Source organism: Megalobrama amblycephala, linkage group LG21 (assembly GCF_018812025.1).
Source record: "Megalobrama amblycephala isolate DHTTF-2021 linkage group LG21, ASM1881202v1, whole genome shotgun sequence".
NCBI classification, from domain to species: Eukaryota; Metazoa; Chordata; class Actinopteri; order Cypriniformes; family Xenocyprididae; genus Megalobrama; species Megalobrama amblycephala.
The window spans coordinates 11002014-11021580 of record NC_063064.1 but is presented as its reverse complement, the minus strand read 5'-3'; the positions used below and the strand labels follow the sequence as shown (position 1 = coordinate 11021580).

Below are 19567 nucleotides of genomic sequence, written 5' to 3'. Positions count from 1 at the left end.
TGGCCACTGACGGTTGTTGTTTTATTTATGAAGAATGTGGCAAAGCTGTTAGGGTTGATGAAGCAGGGGGAGGAGGAGGACTAAGAAGAAAAAAAAGGTTTTGAAAAGCGTATGAGTCATAATAATTGCTAGCTTTGTTGCTGTAGTATGTCATTTTAGCAGTGAAGACATTTGCAGAAAAGGAAGAGAGAAGTGACTGGTTCAAACCAAGGTCAGTGGGACCTTTCAATTTGAACCACTTCCTCTCTGCAGCCCTGAGTTTAGAACAATGCTCACAGAGAACATCAGATGGGTGGAGGGAGTGGCGCGGACTGGCCTGAATGAAAGGGGTCTAACAAAAGTTGTCTAAAGATGTTAGAGTGGAGAAAAGAGCATCAGTAGCACTGTTAGTATCTAGTGATGAACTGATTAGGGGGAGGAAGTGTGGATGAGACCAAAAAGGATAGACGGGAGAGTGAGAGTAAACATAGGTTATGCCGAAAGGTGACCTGTGGAGGAGTGCGTGTTGTGTTAGGAGCTGGTTTGAGTGAGGAGGAAGTGATCTGAGGTGTGCAGTGGAGTAGCCAGCATATAATCAGTGGAGCAGGAGCGTGTGTAAAAAAGGTCCAAATGATTCCTAATTTGTGAGTAGCCGCCGTAGACACTCGCTTGAGGTCAAATGAGGCAAGAAGAGAATGGAAGTAAGCAGCCTGAGGTTTTTCTAGGTGGATGTTGAAGTGTCCAAGTACTACCAGAGGAGTACCATCCTCAGAGAAGGATGAGAGTAACACATCCATATCATTAAAGATGTGTGTCCCAAAGCATAGAATGTTGAAAACAGTATGCCAAAAGTTCCCAGATTTGTGCGTGCACACTCTAACAGCTAATCCTGCCTACAAAGCATTGCGCTCAGTTCAAACACTACATGGGGGAGGTTCAAGACCGTTGGTTAAGTAGAGATGGCCTGAAAGGGGTTTGATTTATTAATAATCAATATCTACACTTTGAAGTGCTGGAAAAGGTTGTGTGAAGTACTTGAAAGTTCTTGAAAAGGCATTCTTATAACAGTGGTCTATAACTGTCTAATTTACTGGGGTTCAGATCAAAGCTATATGTCATTCATCTTTGGATGCACCACACACACACTGCTGCAGCACCATGTATAGGGTCAGGAATGAAAGAAAATTTGTCTGACTGTCATATCAAGAGAGTAAGATTTGATGATGGCATCAGAGTTTGCCAAACCTTGGCTTTTGGTGAATTGATGCCACTGATTGACAAGCCGATTTACAATAATAGAATGTATGTAACTATGCGACACAGCGCAATTTTATGATGTGGTACAGTAGTATGTCCCAAAGATTTCCTACTCTTATGCTATAAACTCAAAAGTGTTTACTTTTTCTTCACAAGAGTACATACTTTTAGGGCATAGCATTAGTAGGTGAATTTTGATACATCATATATGTTTTCACACAACTTTCTGTACTGACTTTGTTTAGAACTATTTACATTGGTAGAGCAAAACTATTGTGTCAAATATTGGCAAAATTGTGTCTACATTGTAAGTTACTCATTTTAACTTATTGAACTGTTTTATAAAACATTTTTGCTCATGTGACAGGCCTTAACTACTATTTGTAATGGCTTGACATGGGAATATTATATCAAAGTTTGAGACACGTAGTACAAAAATCCTCTGAGTTAGATATTAAACCCTAAATTGCCTTTTTAGCCATCCAGTTAAAATATCTAAGCAACGAGGCAGTAAAAAGTCACTTCTGTCATTATGTCAGAAGCTGCTGCATTGTTTGTTGTTCTGGGCTTGATAAGGGGCCACAAGAGTGGTGTCTGGTGGTTCCACCTGTAAACTGACACTGTCTGTTCATCACTTGAAATGTCATGTGAATTATAATGCAAAGCTAGCATTTGTCACAAAGACTATTGCACAGATACCTCTGCTTGTCATACATAGAGGAAAAAAGGAAGCTTTCTGAGAATATCTCCCCGTGGTGCACTTCAGTGCTCAAACTGTTGTCTGATAGCCAGAGAATAAATTCTGAAATCATTTACTGTCCATGTCAGTATTTTATGAGAAGGGACACCACATGCCTTCACTGAGACTCAAACTCTACAGCAGAATTTAATTGTACAGTATGATAATAATAAATCAAATCTAAATATTTTTAATGAGAAGTTCTAATGTCATGCACACCCTGGATTCTGCCTCGCTATTACAGTCTCTCGACCCCCTCTCACTGTCATCACCCACACCTGCAGCTTATTACTAGCGCATTTGGACTTGCACTTCTCCACTCTCAAGTTCAGTCAGTGCCTTTCTGTAGGTACCAAGAACTCTCCTTCTGCTTTGATTTCAAAGACAAAAAACTTACCCGTGTGATATTTACCTGTGCAATACTGTATATATACCCATGCTGCAACAATCTATAGGAATAGACTAAGCTAAGTGGCGCTTCTGTGAAAGGAACTTACCTTTTTGATTGACCTTACCTGTTGGATCAATTTACTTGTTGGATTAAAGGCAGGGTAGGTAAAAAATTTTGTTCCAAATTTGTTTAAACTTTCTATATATATCCATGCATAATTAAAATGTAAGAACTCTGATAAAAAGAGTATAAAAATCGAGTGACTCTATACCGTTTAATCTGTATTAAAACAGCTCATTATTTCCATCCGGGACGAAACATAGGATTGGCTTAGGCGACTGTCACTCTCTCGCAACCATGGCAACCACCCTTTTGCCACACATGACCTGCCCACTTGCACGCGCACGTTTGATTTGGGGAATTCAAGAGGCACGCATCCTAGGAATACCAAAACAATGGCAGAGAAACAGCAAGCAAAATTCACAGTACCGGCCTATGCAGTTAGTGAAGGCAAACCAGGCAAAAAAAGGAAGACAGTAACAGTACAAGAAAAGGCAATGAACAAAAAGTCTTTGGATAAACAAAGAAATAAAACGTGAGTTAATATCGGCGTGGCTTTCCAGCGATGGCGAGAACTGAGGGAACTCAAGGGGCTGAAAAGTGACTCCTTGATGGCTTTATTTCTGCTGGACAGGTAAATCTTTCTTTTTGTATTTTGATCATACATATTTTTTTGTTTATTTGTTCATGAAGCATGTGTCATTAGCACACATAGCTGCGTAATATAGCTAACATAACATTACTTAGCGAGCCGTAGAGACGATAAATAATCTATAGGCCTAGCTCAAGATGATAGCTATAGTGTTGAATTGTGCATAATTTTACTTTAGATAACTAAATACATGTTTAACAGATAGTAGGCCTAACGTTACTCCGCATCTAGGAACTTTTCTTAGAACTATATTTACCCTCTGTCTAACTCTTTTACCATGTTCACCTGTAAGTTTACCTGCACGTTTTTTGCCTTTGTTTTGTTTTTATATTCTCTACCTATGTTTACTGATGTCTTTATCTTGTATCTGTGTGTGTCCTACACACTTTGTTGTATGTGTGTGTTATTATTTTGTGTCTGCAATGCAGTTGTGAGTTGATATTTGAGTGTATGTTACTCTGTTTATCTGTAGAACAACGTATATGTTATGAATCTTACACAAAATTAATCTTCATCACAGTGTAAATGATGGTAATGGAAAAACGTGTATCATGCAACCTGTTTTTAGCTTTGCCTTATAGATAACTAGCTCGTTAGCGAATCAAAAAATATATATTTTAAACTTTACCAATATCAATATGCTAGCTTGATAGTGAGTACTAAAATACATCTTGTTTGTTTATCTTCATAATTATAAAGTTATTTTTATTACATGTGATTCTGACATGATGTCACTACATGCACTGTGCTCCTTCCTCTCCGCTCGTCTCAGGTAAATAATGCGTCTTCCAGCTCAGTGGTCGGAGTCGCACGTTCATGCGTTTTGGGGGCGTGGCTTTGGAAGGAGCCCAGAAGGGAGGGGGTGGAGTGAATGGAAATAATGAGCTGTCTTTAAAACAGTCGTGAGAGGTCTACAGACACTCGATTTTTATACTTTCTTTTTCAGAGTACTTACATTTTAATTATGTATTGATATATAAATAAAGTTTAAACAAATTTTGAAAAAAAGTTTTTTATACATTTTTTACCTACCCTACCTTTAACTTACCTGTTTGAGGAACTTTTCTGTTTGAAGAATTTATTCTGTTTGCCAATGATCGTTGTTATAAGCTTCATGTGAATGGTGGTTTAAAGATAATCACTATCTTCAAAGCCTTTGTTATTATTTGATGGGCTAAGTTGTAAAGTGGATATTTAATGAGCTCTGTGTTTGTGTATTACCTGGAATTTCCTACCTGCTAATGTTGGAGAACTTATTTACCTTTAAGACGAGTTTGAAGTTTATGTTTGGCCTAAGAAAGAAGATTTCCAGTTTGAATTCTGTTCTAGTTCACCTGTTTATACTCACCTGTCTCCCGAGTCCTCAGTTTGAATTAAAACTCCTGCAACTAGGTTCATCTAACTCTTGTCTGAACACAGACAACCATGAACACAGCGGGAGTCTTCTATGACAATCTATATGTTCTCTTTTTCAAGATGACAGGGACCTTGAAATGTATGTGGAGGAATTCTTGAAATATTGCCTCCTTTAATAACCAAGAATTGAAGAATCTGTTTTGGAGTGGGTTGGATACTAGTATCTTCTCATTTCAACCTCTCCGGTTTCAAAAATAACCGTGCACACATGTCAGTGTTCAGAAAAGTGCTCATTTACACGTACCCGTGTATATATGCTGTCAAGAGCATGCCAAACCTGTAGGTGGCGGTGTAACGAGTAGCTCAAGCCCACGTAACCCAATCAGAATCCCGAAAATAGCAACGAATCTCCCACCAGACAGCAGTTCGCCCAGGTCGGACCCAAAACCAGCGGCGCTGGCGGTGACGCGGACTGGTTCTTCGTGTTGGAGGGAGAAGTTGTTGCAAAATTGCTGACCTCCGAGCACTCATTCGTCTCTGCTCCTCGACATAATGGAGCAGCTGTATTTGCAAATGCAAACACACAAGAAGAGTTTGTACCAACATAAATGTGACTGCTACTCTGAACGCTTCCATGATCACATGTAAACATAGGTGGCACTTTTGACGTATGTGCGAGCTCTGGCGCATACTGTGACGCTGGCTGCCTAAACACCCGTTTGTCTCAGTTTACATACAAACATGCAAATTAAGATTTTCAAAATCTCCACTCTGGCCGGAGTTTTTAGAAAGACTCGTTTTCAGAGATGAATTCTCCATTTGCGTGTAAACGAAGGGCGTAAACGAAGGGCGCAAACGAAGGGAAATGTCTCCATTTTTCAAAATAACCATGTACGTGTAAACGGGGCTTTGGTGCAGTGGACGTGAGGCTTACCTTACAGAGTCTGTGAGGTGGATGCCGATAATATCCCATAGCTACAGCACTGAGTTAATGATGTTTTTGATGTTGTCAAAGGGTGTCGTTCCCCTGGCTTCACCTCAAGCCACCAAATCCATCACTCTGCCTCGGCCCATCAACCAGTCAGCTCCACTTCGGCTCCTCGTCCTCTCGGTTCCACCTGGGACTGTCGTCTTTATGGCTCCACCGGACTTCCTCATCCCTCCGGTTCTGCCTTGGTCAGCCGTCGCTCTGCCTGTGCCATGGACTTCCAGGCATTCAGCTGCACTTCATCCCTCCACCCCTTCAGCTCCGTCAGGCTCTGCCTTCCCTCCGGCTCTGCCTCGGTCCTTAGTCCCACCGGCTCCGCTTGAGTCCTCCGGCACCCTGGCTTCACCTCGGCTGCTCATCTCAATGCCACCGCCTAGGTCTCCTGGACCTTTTGTGTTGCTGGTCTCAACAGCTCTTCAGCCTTACCCCTACTGCAGCAATCTATAGGAATAGACTAAGCTAAGTGGCTCTTCTGTGAAAGGAATTGTTTGACTGAACTTACCTGTTGGATTATTTTACCTTTTTGATGAACAGATCTGTTTGAAGAATTTCTCATGTTTGCCAACGATCTGTGTTCTAATGTGAATGAAGATTTAAAGAGAATCGCTATTTTCAAAACCTTTGTTATTATCTAATGGACTTTCTAAGTTATAAAGTAGATGTTTAATGAAATTTGTGTTTGTATCTTAGTTGGAATTCTCTACCTGCTAAATGTTGGAAAACTTATTTACTGTTAAGATGAAGTTAATGTTTACCCTAAGAAAGATGATTTCCAGTTTGAATCCTGTTCTACTTCACGTGTTTATACTCACCTGTCTGCTCAGCCCTTAGTTTGAATAAAACTCCTGCAACTGGGGTTATCTAACTCTTGTCTGTAGTGTTGTTAAATCTAAAGGTTATAAGTACAAAAATGAAATTGTAAAATGTAGAGTATTTGTAGAAATAGTTGTAGAGTATTTGTAAAGTATTTGTAGAAATATTTTAAAATGAAAGCTGTGAAAACCGAAAATCTGAATCACTAGCACTGCTATAGTACACTTTCATTTACTACACCCTTAATATGAGCTGGAAAGTGTTGTTTCAACAAAGACTGTAAAAGCAGGTGTTGTATATTTCACATATCTGCTAATTAGTTAATGCTTTTGCGTTGTTGATTCAAGCTCAACAAACTATAGTTGCATTTCCTGAAGCAAATGTTTGAAAGGCAGCACAAGATAGATGAACAGATGTAATAAAGAAAACACCAACAACAACTCTGTATGCAAATGACAGTAAGAAAGAAAACATCCAACCACAATTCAGAAAGCAAATACTGGCAGATTGTGAATGGCAGATGCTCTATCAGTGTCAAAGGGGGAGATTCTTTTTAACATGTGCTTTAAAAGTTAAAAATCAATTGTGACACTGAAAAGTTAATAAAACCAATACATATTGCTTAGATCAAATAATCTACAGGTTAAAGGTTGAATGGAGTCTGTACTAGGTGCGATACATTGGTGCTGAATTCCTTTCAGAAAAATGGGAAGAAACAGAAGTAGGATTTCCAGGTGTATTAATACAATATACTATATCTACAGTAAATATAGAGGAAAATAATAATAATAATAATAATAATAAAGTGATTAGGAGAAAATGGGCATGTTAACACTTTTGACTGGAAGTGTGTATATATGACCCTCAGTAGTTTAAGTGGTCTTGTTAATTCACAGCTATCAATATACCGTATCAGCAAAACAAAATTAAAGATTGTTCCCCAACCGTCAGCACCCAGAGGAAATCATTAATGTGCAGGTAAACATGCTTGAATGTAATGGTTGAAAATTTACAATGCTGTCAACACTTTAAAATTAGGCTGTGCTAGTGCATCTGTCAAAATCTCTGCTGTTGTAACAATGAATCTTATTTGGAAGGTTAGTTTATAACTCATGAGAGAGTTTATACTGATATCTTTAGCAAAATACTGATTGTAAGCAAAAAAGGGGGCATTTGATTAGTTAAAGGTGAAGCATGTAATTTCAGCAGAAATAATATACTGGATGAATTCCAATCTGTTTGGTTGAATGACCCACCTAATAACATTGGCACAACAAGTGGAATAAGTTTGGTGTGGGACAGGTGGAGTGTTTATATTTCTTTACCATGTGTTACACACAAAGTCCACACGTGTGCTTTGATGAAGGTTTCAAAACTAGCAACAAGCAGATACAATAACAGGAAACAACAACATGCATGCTCATCAACCTGTCTTGTGATTACTTTCTCGTTCTTTTTCAATCTCGCAATTCTACAGATCTTTCTGCCAAGCTTTAGTTTAAAAGTCAAAGATGGACATTATACATACACTACTATGAAAAGAACATAAACATTAAAGGTCCCGTTTTTCGTGGTTTTTTGAAGCTTTGATTGTGTTTATAGTGTGCAATATAACATGTGTTCATGTTTCGCGTGTAAAAAAACACAGTATTTTTCACATAATTTACTTATCTGTATACCGCTGTTTCCACTGTCATAAAAACGGGCTGATGACTTCCTTGTTCTATGAAGTCCCTCCTTCAGAAATACGTAACGAGTTCTGATTGTGCCAGCGGTTCCTGTGTTGTGATTCGACAGTTCTGAGCGCACCGTGCCCGGAACAGTCACGCCTCTTACCGTAACGTGGAGATGCACGCGCTCAGTGTTATTGTAAACATGTCTTTAATTTTACCCTATCAATTTGAGCCGGAATCAGACCCGGTGATTGGACTGCGGGATGAAAATAACAGCGTTTCGACGACATGGCGACAAACACACTCTACAAACGCAACTCTTGTGTATTCCTGTGGGCGGAGGTTAGTCAAAAAACTGTTTTAGTGACGTCATTAAAGAAGGAAGTAGAGGGATGTAGTCCAAACTGGCCGTTCGATGTAGGCGACTTCTGTTAAATAAAATATCTCGCTTGGCATTGAACTTTGAGCTTTAAAATTTTACAGATTTTATTTATACTCTAACAACAACATTACACACTAACTAAAGTTTGAAACATGGGATCACGAAGAACGGGACCTTTAAATATAATCACAAAACCTAAAAGAACGCAGAAAAATTAAACAAATGTGGAATGTAAATGGATTGTTTAAATATACTAAAATTAAATAAAATAATATTTGAGATTAAATAAATTTGTGGAGGGCAATTACAGTGAATGGGGACTGGAGCTCTTAAGCTTCAAAAAAAGGACACAAAAACACAATAAATGCATCATAAAACTGGATAATAATGTCAGTGAGTTGAACATGAACCAGATCAGTCTGATTTACTACCAACCATTCATTCAGTGGAAAGGTCTCAAAGAGTGAGAAAGAGTGATACAATTTGACATCGCTTCCTCTCTCATGAACTCATGACCGTGCCAAGGACAGTTCGGGTGGATTTCAAGATTTTCAGTAACACTCTTTTTGTCACAAAAAGGTACTGTATGGCTTAAGAAGACTTAGAATATATTGCATGAGTCTAAACCACTTGTATGATATTTTATGGTGCTTTTGTGTCCTTTTTAAAGCTTTAAAGCTTTTCAGTCTCCATTCATTTTAACTGCATGCAAAAGACCATGGAAAACAGTCTTTACATGTTCTCCTTTTGTATTCTACAGAAGAAAGAAGGTCATACAGGTTTGTTCAACAGGTAATTAATCACAGAAATGTCATTTTTGAGTGAACAATTCCTTTAAAAAACAAAATGATGTAATGTATCTGATGTAACACTGAAAATCTGTTGCATCCTGACGTTTTAAAGCATCCCAAGTCTGACTTTTACAAAACAAAATAGAAGAAGTTCAAAGTAGCTCAGATTAAGGGAGTTATTACCTCCAGGACCACAGCTGTCAAATATCAATCAAGAGCTTCAGAATGGTTTGTACATGCATCTTAAAACAATCTCTGAAATGTTCCTTTGACAAAGGAACAGTCAGGCTAATCAAATTTTATACAGACTGTCTACGGATTGGTCGAGACAAGCCGTTGTAAAATGCTCTGTGATGGACCTAATTTTAGTCAAAAGCCTCTTATGAAAAACTTCCACAAACTCCATCTTTGAAATGCGGAGGGAATTAGCCTCTAATTCACTCTACCCTATTCAGCCTTCTGCTGTGGCTGGGCAGGCGGGGAAAGGTCACAACAGGTGTCCCGTGCTGTCCCCTTTTAAGAGTGCTTGGCTGTGTTCCATGGTTACCCAGTGAATGCCACGCACCATTTCCAATCTTCAATCAAACACTGCAGGTCTTTTTCTTTACAGCTTTTGTCCAGTTCCCCTGTCTAACCAGGGTCAGAGCAGGGCAGTAAGTGTCCCGAGTGGTTGCTATTTTTCACACTAAGGAACTTAGCGCCTGGTGGTCCTGGCTTGGACATAAATATAGGTACGTACCAAAGTAGTATTACTTGTAAATGATTGCAACATTTACATTTTGCGATTTGTCATTATTAGAGTTTGAATATCCATAATTTACCATTGTTATGTATGGTTTAAAGGCACAGCTTGAACCCTTTTAGAACTCTGTCTCAGGTTAGAAGGGAAGTAGATTGTGTCTGTGTGGTGTGTTGCTCTTGATGTCATGTGACAAGTGTTGAACTGACTATTAAGCCCTGACAAGACTAACATGTCGAATTTATATCAGTTCAAGTCAAGTTATTTTATTGTGTGCCATCTCATTAAGAACAAGACTGAAATATAGTTCCCTTTGGAGCCACAGTGCAAGATGTAACAATGACAGCTGGTCATAAGATGCCACAGTAAATGATAAAAAAAAATATGCACAGGATAATGATGACGAAGAATAATACACAGAGACAAAATGCTTTGCGTTCAACAAAAATGGATAGTGTTGTGTGGTCGACTGGCTGTAAGAGCATTGTGTGGTGTAAAATGTTTTGTGCTAATATACGCGTCATGAATAATTATTTTGGTTACATTTAAAACCACGCATACCAATATACGCCAGAATATTTTAAAATGGCGACTGAAGACAGTATGGATAATTGACAAATTGTAGCCTATAAAATATGTTTTATTAGGATTTTTCTGTAATGACAGCGGACAAAAACATCAGTAAAACCAGAGAGAATAATTTCAAATGTTCGCCTATTTTGCTGTTTTTCTGTAACGCGAAAAATAACGCAGCAAAATATTCTAGAGCGAACTCAAAAAAACATATTATTTAATGTGTTGGATATTGTATTAGAGACACAAATCGGGAGTAGATGAATAGTAAGCGGTAACTACATGAGCGAATCTTTTAAAATAGTCTCATACCATCATGTTTTTGTGATAATTATCTTGCAATAGATCTTATCGATTGGTCGACAGCAGCTGCGTGAGGATTTAATATGCTCGGATCGAAGGAAAAGCTTAGCAATCGTACCGTATGCTGGCACAAAGGGAAAATTCCACCACTCACTAAAGCAGTGTGATTCTCTGCAACCAGCAGGTACCGACACGGTCATTCAAGAATTCCATCACACAAAGGAAGATTGCAAGGATTTTTAGGATATTAGGGTTAAATGGCGCTCCTAACAGTGAGCAACGTTGCTTCAACATTTCCGGAGACACGCTTCACCACAAGGGTTAAAAACCATACTACGCTTACACTCCTATCAGCATGCCACGCCATTTTCCTGCTTTATTTCCCCCCGCTCCCATGCTTCCTGCTCCGCCGTCCCCTCCTGAACGCTGATCAGTGAGGTATTTTCAGCCGGAGGATGAGACACAGAACACATAAAAGCAACACAAATAAAAGGTCATTGTCTGAGGGCTTACCGGAGCCGAGGCAGGAAAGGGCCCGAACCAGTCAGTAACTATCGACCACGTGCGGGTGCTGGACCTGGAAGACGGAGAACAACAAAGACAGTTTGTGACAAAGCTGACACGCTGTAGTCTTGGAAGAGTAAAATCAATTGTGACATTTTTCATTTATTTGTAAATGCCTCTTTGGCGGCAGACTCACTCGAAACGACAGTCTGGCTCTTATGGAATAGGAGAGGTGAGAGTAAAATAGAAGAATCCTGACAGTTGCCTTAATGAGATTCCGCATTAGGGCCAGGCTCACACACTTTTCCCTCAGCCAGGAGCACGCCCTTCACTTTCAATCTCACACACAAGTAATTTGGGAAACGTTAACCCTATAAAAAACTAAATCCAGACAGCATTGCTGACACTTTTCTCACCGTCCCGGATTTAATGCGAGACAAGAGCCTTAAATAGTTTGAAGCGACGCTGATGAACAGAAATAGATGTATATGCAAATATCAAATCGAACATTTGCAAAGTATATTTGATTTAAAAACTTGATGCACAAGTCAGTCAGATTTCTGACACAGCTAGGTTTGTTATTTCAACCATACAGACACAAAAACTTCAAAATTAGTATGTATTATTACCTGCCTGTAAATACATAAGCTGTAAACTGGAAATATTTCTTTATATGAAAAATTTTATTCTCAGTGTTTACATATGCGCATACTGTTTAATACTACTAAAAAAATCTACTTGCAGTGTAATTGAGTGTAATTAAACTATTTTGTGTAATTTCCCTTAATTTACAATAGCAGTTCATTTTAGTAACATGTATTAGATGTAATAATCACTGCACTGTTTTAAGTGCAAAAGTTTAAGTAGAAATATGCATTTAGTATGTAGAATGACTTTATGAAAAATCATAACCACATTAAAGGGCTCATGACGACACATCGATGTCCTAAGACACGAAACGATTGGTTTGTGCGAGAAACCGAACAGTATTTATATAATTTTTTACCTCTAAAACACCACTATGTCCAACTGCCCTGCACATCCCTTTTTAAGTGGACTCGGATATGGTTCGCAGGTGCACACCCGAGTTCGGAAGACCGTGTTCACATCATCCAAACGTACCGAACTCTGACGTCAATCGAACCTGGCAAATGAATCGCCTTCGATAATGAACGCGATATTGCGTGGCTTGTCAGTGATCTACGGCTATGTCTATTAAATGCCGCTCCATTTGAAAGCAGGTGATGACGATTTAGCGGCAATCAGGGAACCGGCTTTACTGACGAAATGTGCGTGACAATCGCATACGATATATCGGTCAGCCCTAATCCAGAAGCGCAGGCGTTTTCTCTGGGCCAAGGCTCATTTAAAATGGACTGTGGCAAAGTGTAAAACTGTTCTGTGGTCAGACGAATCAAAATTTGAAGTTCTTTTTGGAAAACTGGGACGCCATGTCATCCGGACTAAAGAGGACAAGGACAACCCAAGTTGTTATCAGCGCTCAGTTCAGAAGCCTGCATCTCTGATGGTATGGGGTTGCATGTGGCATGGGCAGCTTACACATCTGGAAAGGCACCATCAATGCTGAAAGGTATATCCAAGTTCTAGAACAACATATGCTCCCATCCAGACGTCGTCTCTTTCAGGGAAGACCTTGCATTTTCCAACATGACAATGCCAGACCACATACTGCATCAATTACAACATCATGGCTGCATAGAAGGAGAATCCAGGTACTGAAATGGCCAGCCTGCAGATCTTTCACCCATAGAAAACATTTGGCGCATCATAAAGAGGAAGATGCAACAAAGAAGACCTAAGACAGTTGAGCAACTAGAAGCATGTATTAGACAAGAATGGGACAACATTCCTATTCCTAAACTTGAGCAACTTGTCTCCTCAGTCCCCAGACGTTTGCAGACTGTTATAAAAAGAAGAGGGGATGCCACACAGTGGTAACCATGGCCTTGTCCCAACTTTTTTGAGATGTGTTGATGCCATGAAATTTAAAATCAACTTATTTTTCCCTTAAAATGATACATTTTCTCAGTTTAAACATTTGATATGTCATCTATGTTGTATTCTGAATAAAATATTGAAATTTGAAACTTCCACATCATTGCATTCTGTTTTTATTCACAATTTGTACAGTGTCCCAACTTTTTTGGAATCGGGTTTGCAAATACTGTTCGGTTTCTCGCACAAACGAATCGTTTCGTGTCTTAGGACATCAATGTGTCGTCACGAGCCGCAGGGTTTAATTTGGATTTGTCTGTGCATGTTTATTTTTACTCTTATAGACAAAGTTCCCACTGGCATGTATTATACGACTGACAGACCGCAACGGTTGGAGTTAAAAATCATCATTTGTGTTCTGCTGAAGAAACAAAGTCATCTACATCTTGGATGTCCTGGGGGTAAGCAGATAAACATAAAATTTTCATTTTTGGGTGAACTATCCCTTTAAAGGTGCTATTGATATTATTGGAATAATATTGATATTATTCCAGGAATAATATTGATATTATTCCTTTCAGTGCACCTAATAAATAGTCTTTTATCAGTTAGTAAAGACAGTTTCAAGTAATATTGCAAAAATGTATAAAACAAAACATCCTCTATAGCACCTTTAACTTACACAATGTAATCATAATAACAATAAGAAATACTGTAGGTCTACTTGTTCTTAACGGAGTCTTAATCAGGGGTGGAGCTAGGGGTGGGCTAAGGGGGCTGGAGCCCCAAATGTTTTTCCAAAAGCCACAAATCTTTCAGGTTTGAGGTTTCTTAACAGTGCTGCCAAAATATAATTTTTCAAATCTCTCTATTAAAATATGTTAAACAGTTCAATATCGCTTTTCTTTCTCTCTCTTCTCTCTGACAGCGAGTTCACGCTCACCGTAGTTGTACACAGCCACGCCTCCTGTCACTCACTCAGAGCAGCGGCAGGCCTCAAGACTCTTGTTCGTTCCGGTTGAAGGGTTTTTGTTATAACAACTGATATGACAACTTTATCACATTTGTCAGCTAAACATTCATTCAGTGTTTCCCATTAATTACCCTATGCTGCTAGCCTGACATGGTCATACTCAATTCTAGTCAGAATATGAGTCTGATACTGCTCCATTGGGCTTTGATTATGGGGGCGTATTTCAACCGATCCAGGAAAGACCTCAATTGGATAGACCTACAACCAATCAGAGCTACAGAGTAAGTGACGTATGTTGAGCGACGCATAGTTGTCAACAGAACTCTTCTTAGCGACCATCGGGGCCAGCTGATAAATCAAACTTTTGCCGAATTCCGTAGGAAGGACGGCAAAGACATCTTTCCCATCGACAAATGCCTTGATCGCGGTCCTCTGTTCCTCTTTTAAAATGAATGCGCTGTCGATATCTTCTATAACGGACGCGATGGCGGAATCTACACATCTCAGTTCTTCAACAGCCATCATTGTTGTAAACTAATTGACCTTTCACAAAGACTCGCCCCCCTTAGTTACTGTTGCTTTGTCCGACAAGCCGTGGCGCTGTCACGCCACACAGAGTGGAAAATACATCGCGGAGCAAAGAGGAAACTGACAACACATCGACAGACGAGACAGAGCAGGTTACTTATGATATTAAACAAAGTCCCAGCTTTCAAACTGTGTAGTTATTAAAAATTCAAACAATAAAAACCGTTTTGTGGCTCTTTAATGTGTTGTGACCATGATCGTGACAGATTGCTGTAGCGCCTCAGCTCAAGAGGCTCGTTAACCGATCATCTCTTTCTACTAGTCCATTTATAGCATCAAATAAACATGAATGAACATGAGAATGAATGTTGTTTCAAATGCGGAAAGACGTCAATATGCACAATTTTTCAAGTTTAACTCCACCGATGTTAATCTTCTAACTCCTGACTGCATTGTCGGACAAAATGGCAGATGCGGCGTTCTGATTGGTTAGATCGCTTGTCAATCAAACTCCCCAAGCGCTCTTTGATGACGTGGGTGCTTACGTAACCGCAGATAGCCTGTCCATCATCGATTAAAGCCCGCCCTGGCAATTTGATTGGCTCGGCCTTCTGGGAGCCGAGCATAATTACTCCACAATGGATCGAGTCCAGACCGAACTTCCCGTCCAAAAAATGTTGTGGGCGGGGTTCGGGCTGGCACCCAGGCTACTATGCTGCCACTGTTTCATAATGAACCGAAAATTTAAAATATACATAGGCTAAATTGTCTCTAACGCTGTATTTTGCCAATGAACTAAAATCGAAACCGTGATATGGCTTTGTGCCTTTATAAACAGCAAAAGACAGCGATTAAGTAAATATACAGTCTGTTTGTGCTGCGTGTTTTAAAGAGAAGTGTGCACGTTTGCTCACGCGATCAGCTGGTGATCTGGTGATCAAAATAAAAGCGTTTATCTCTTGCAAGTGAAGAAATTAGTGCATCTGTTACAATATATGGATATTACTGTCATATGAATAATTATAAGGGCCTAAGTCACATTATAATATTATTGTAGGCCTAATAATTGTTTGGCATCCTAAAACACCAGTGTAAGTGTAATGTAGACTGAGACTCTATATCACAACTAAAAAGATGTTTGAGCCCTCTTTAATGTCCAGGTACAAGTCAATGCTGTTTCTTTGTTCAATTTGCACACTGTACATGGGCTTAAGCTCTCAGATTTGAGCTCTCAAAGTGCACCAGATTGATGCATTTAACCTTAAAATGTACAAAATTTTCTTCCGAAGGGCCCCCCCGGACCCCCCTAGAGGAGGTACACCCAACAAAGTTTTGCAAATTCCTGTGGGAAACAATGTGCATTTTTTGAACTTTACTCCAGCATACTACTACAAAGTTCATTTCATGACAGTAAAGCTGTTAACAGAAAATTAAATTGTTATTGGACAAAATAGATTTGGGCTAAGCCTCAATTGTTTACAATGTGTGGCTCCGCCCTTGGACTTAATGAAAAAGATTTTCTTTAAATTTAAATGAGAGATATATTTTAATTTTGTAAATAATACTGGCAGGTGTGACTGGTAATCATACAACTAAAAGCAAATAATTAAAACAAAAAACCAATGACTGAAATAACCAGTCAAATTTTTTTTTTTAATCTGTTTAATCTTTTAATCTATATATATATATATATATATATATATATATATATATATATATATATATATAAAATATATATCTATATATCTATATATATATATATATATATATATATATATATATATTATATTTTTAAATCATAGATTTAAAATGTAAGATGTAAACATTACATTGTTTATCTGAAGGGTTTACAAATGAGACAAAATAAAGGGGAGAAAAAAGATCCAGTGGCTTAATAATCACCTATGCAACCCTCATTGTATTTCCATCCATCCATCCATCTTCAGAACTGAAAGTAAAACTGCTCATCATTGTCTTGAACAAACCCTTCCAGCCACAGATGTCGTAAAGTACTTCACAGGAGAATTGAATTGAGTTCATTGAGTTCACTCAGACTACTCACCCATGTAGTCCATGAGGGACGTCCTTATAAAGACCTGTAATCTGTAAGCACAGAAAGATATACATCAAATATTATTATTATTATTATTAGAAATCATTCTAAGATGCTGATTTGGTGCTCAAAAACATTTATTATTAAAATAGTTGTGCTGCTTAAAGGTGATAGAGAGGATCTTTTCGTCGACTGAGAATCCAAAGACTGTTACTGAGTTTTTGAAATGAGCGCATGCGTAAGAACAACCCCCCTCCTTCACAGCTCATTTCAAAGGAACGCCTCCCAAAACTCGTGCACGAGTATTGAAACACGAGTGTTTACCACCGGCATTCGCTGTGTCGTGTTTTTTGGATTCATTATGTCGGACTCACCGCAGGTAACTCATAATCTGCAGTTGTTATTCCTGTCTCCTGACAAAAACATTGCATGCGGCGCCTGTGGAGTGTGGAAAACGTCACGGCAGTGATTGACAAGCCAGAGGGCCAATCCGCGCACGTCTCTCACAAGGAACGTCACAGCAGTAATTGACAAGCCAGAGGGCCAATCGTTTACGCAATGATCGCGTAAACGATTGGCTGATGTTTTTAAGGCCCTACCTCGTGCACAGATGATGTATATTAATATTATTACTTTCAGTGCACCTAATAAATAGTCTTTTATCAGTTAGTAAAGACAGTTTCAAGTAATATTGCAAAAATGTATAAAAGAAAACATCCTCTTTAGCACCTTTAATGTATACTTTTGATCAATTTAACATGTCACAAAACTGACCCCAAACTTTTGAATGGTAGTGAATCTGGAAAATGTTCGTTTTGTCAATGTATTAAAAGTGAACTAGCATATAGATATTAGCTTTGAGGCTACAAGACTTGCCCAAACAGACAAGTAGTCTGATTAAAAAGTCAGTAATAAAAAAAAAAAACTAGGGAATCACCAAAACGTGAATATCATTCTGATTTTATGTAATTGATTTTAGTGTAATGTAGTGTAATCACCACTTACATTTTAGTAGTGGTGATTTATAGTAGATAATATATCATGTATAATGTACTGACCGTAACAAGGTTGCGAGGAGAAATCGAAACAAATGAGACACAAAGAAATTCACTTAACATACTGCTGTAAAAATTCAAAATGTGGAGTTTTTATATTTATAACATATGCTACAGGTAGGCTAAGCAACACCACACAACCACGAGTGTTGTTTTCCTGAATACCATCATGATTGAAAATGTTACACTGACTTCATTCAACCGTTCAATAAAGAGGTAGTTAATAAAATTAAGTCACTTACATTTTACACGCTATATTGACTGTTTTTTTGTTTCAGCAGCGAAAATAGTTCCAAAGATCACAGCAGAAACGTAGCGCATCTCACAGCAACACGTGCTTTCATTACTGAATGATTCAGCATTTTGAACGAATCGGTTGAGTCAAAGATTCAATAACCGATTCATAAACAACTGCCTCATTCTTCAATGAATCAGCCGTTTGAATGAATGGCTCAATGGCTCACTCATTAAGACGGTACTTGCGCCACCTACTGGCAGTTTAATTTCATGTTTAAAAGTACCATTCTTTCCAAAATGTCTTATTTGTAGACTATCCATCTTATTCCAGACGAGCCTACTGCGTTTCGAATTATGGGTTGCACTTCCGGTTTGGGGAACTTCCATTTAAAAAAGACTGAAACGAATCGTTTCAAATCGGCTGCCCTACAAATAAAGCTTATCCGTAATTTTTTCTTTGATGTTTTATTTTCAGACATCGTGAGAATAACGTAACGACTGGTATTTTAACGTGATGTTATAACAAGAATATCTATGGCAAGAGCTCTTTTCAGTCGCTGCTTTCTATCCTCGTGATTATTTTCTTTTGTCCCTTTGCATACCGCTGTATGAAAAAGGACAACATATTCTGCACATTTGTGGTCTGTTCTCCTGATACAATTTACGCTATATCCCATTAATAATTCACTGGAATGCACGAATTTATCTCTCGTTTTTCTCCTCAAAGCCTCACGCCTCTTTCCAGGTTTGTTTTCACAGGTAAATACAATTTATTATCTTTAAAAATGACGGAAATCACTTTGAAATAGTATCACGCAATGCTGAAGTTTATGAACATTTGTATTAAGGAACATATATTGCATAATACAGATATATATATCACTTTAGTTCTATTTAACCCGTCCGTTATTGCTGTGGAAAGAATCGCGCTTTTTCATGGTATGTTGAAAGTACCTTGCTGATGCTTTTACACTTTTAAATGTCCTTTTAATGTTCGTTGGTTGAAGGGTGAGTAGAATAATGTCATCTCATTGTATCCATTTTTTAAAAAAAACATAATATTGCTTTCATAGAGCGAGCCTTTCACTGACTGTTTACAGCTAAATGGAAGTTGCACCGATTATTTCTCGCAAAGCGTCATGGGGCGTTGGAAGGTGGATATTTAAAAAAAAAAAAAAAAAAATTAAAAAATCAATAATAAAAAAATAAAACCATCTCGAGATTAAAGTTGTTAAATTTCGAGAAAAAACTCGTTAAATTTCGAGAAAAAAGTCGAAATAAAATGTTGAGAATAAACTCGTTAAATTACGAGAAAAAACTCGTTAAATTTCGAGAAAAAGGTTGAGATAAAATGTTGAGAATAAAGTCATTAAATTACGAGAAAAAAAATCGTTAAATTTCGAGAAAAAAGTCGAGATAAAATGTTGAGAATAAACTCATTAAAGGTGCTAAAGAGGATGTTTTGTTTTATACATTTTTGCAATATTACTTGAAACTGTCTTTACTAACTGATAGAACACTATTTATTAGGTGCACTGAAAGTAATAATATTAATATACATCATC

At 38.2% G+C, this 19567-nt stretch overlaps 1 protein-coding gene and 1 long non-coding RNA gene across 2 annotated transcripts in view; both read right to left on the bottom strand.

Annotated features, from left to right (window-relative positions):
- LOC125256188 (inactive N-acetylated-alpha-linked acidic dipeptidase-like protein 2) overlaps positions 1–12431 on the bottom strand; it is a 386031-nt gene extending 373600 nt beyond the window's left edge. The window contains 2 exon segments of the mRNA XM_048171943.1: positions 11210–11273; positions 11397–12431. The gene's annotated coding sequence lies outside the window, so the exon portion shown is untranslated.
- A 4058-nt stretch (positions 12432–16489) lies between these two features.
- LOC125256189 lies at positions 16490–19164 on the bottom strand. The gene is made up of 3 exons (XR_007182071.1): positions 18957–19164; positions 16720–16760; positions 16490–16605 (listed from the first exon to the last, which is right to left on the bottom strand). It is a non-coding gene; the product is annotated as an uncharacterized LOC125256189 (long non-coding RNA).
- Between the last annotated feature and the right edge of the window lie 403 nt (positions 19165–19567).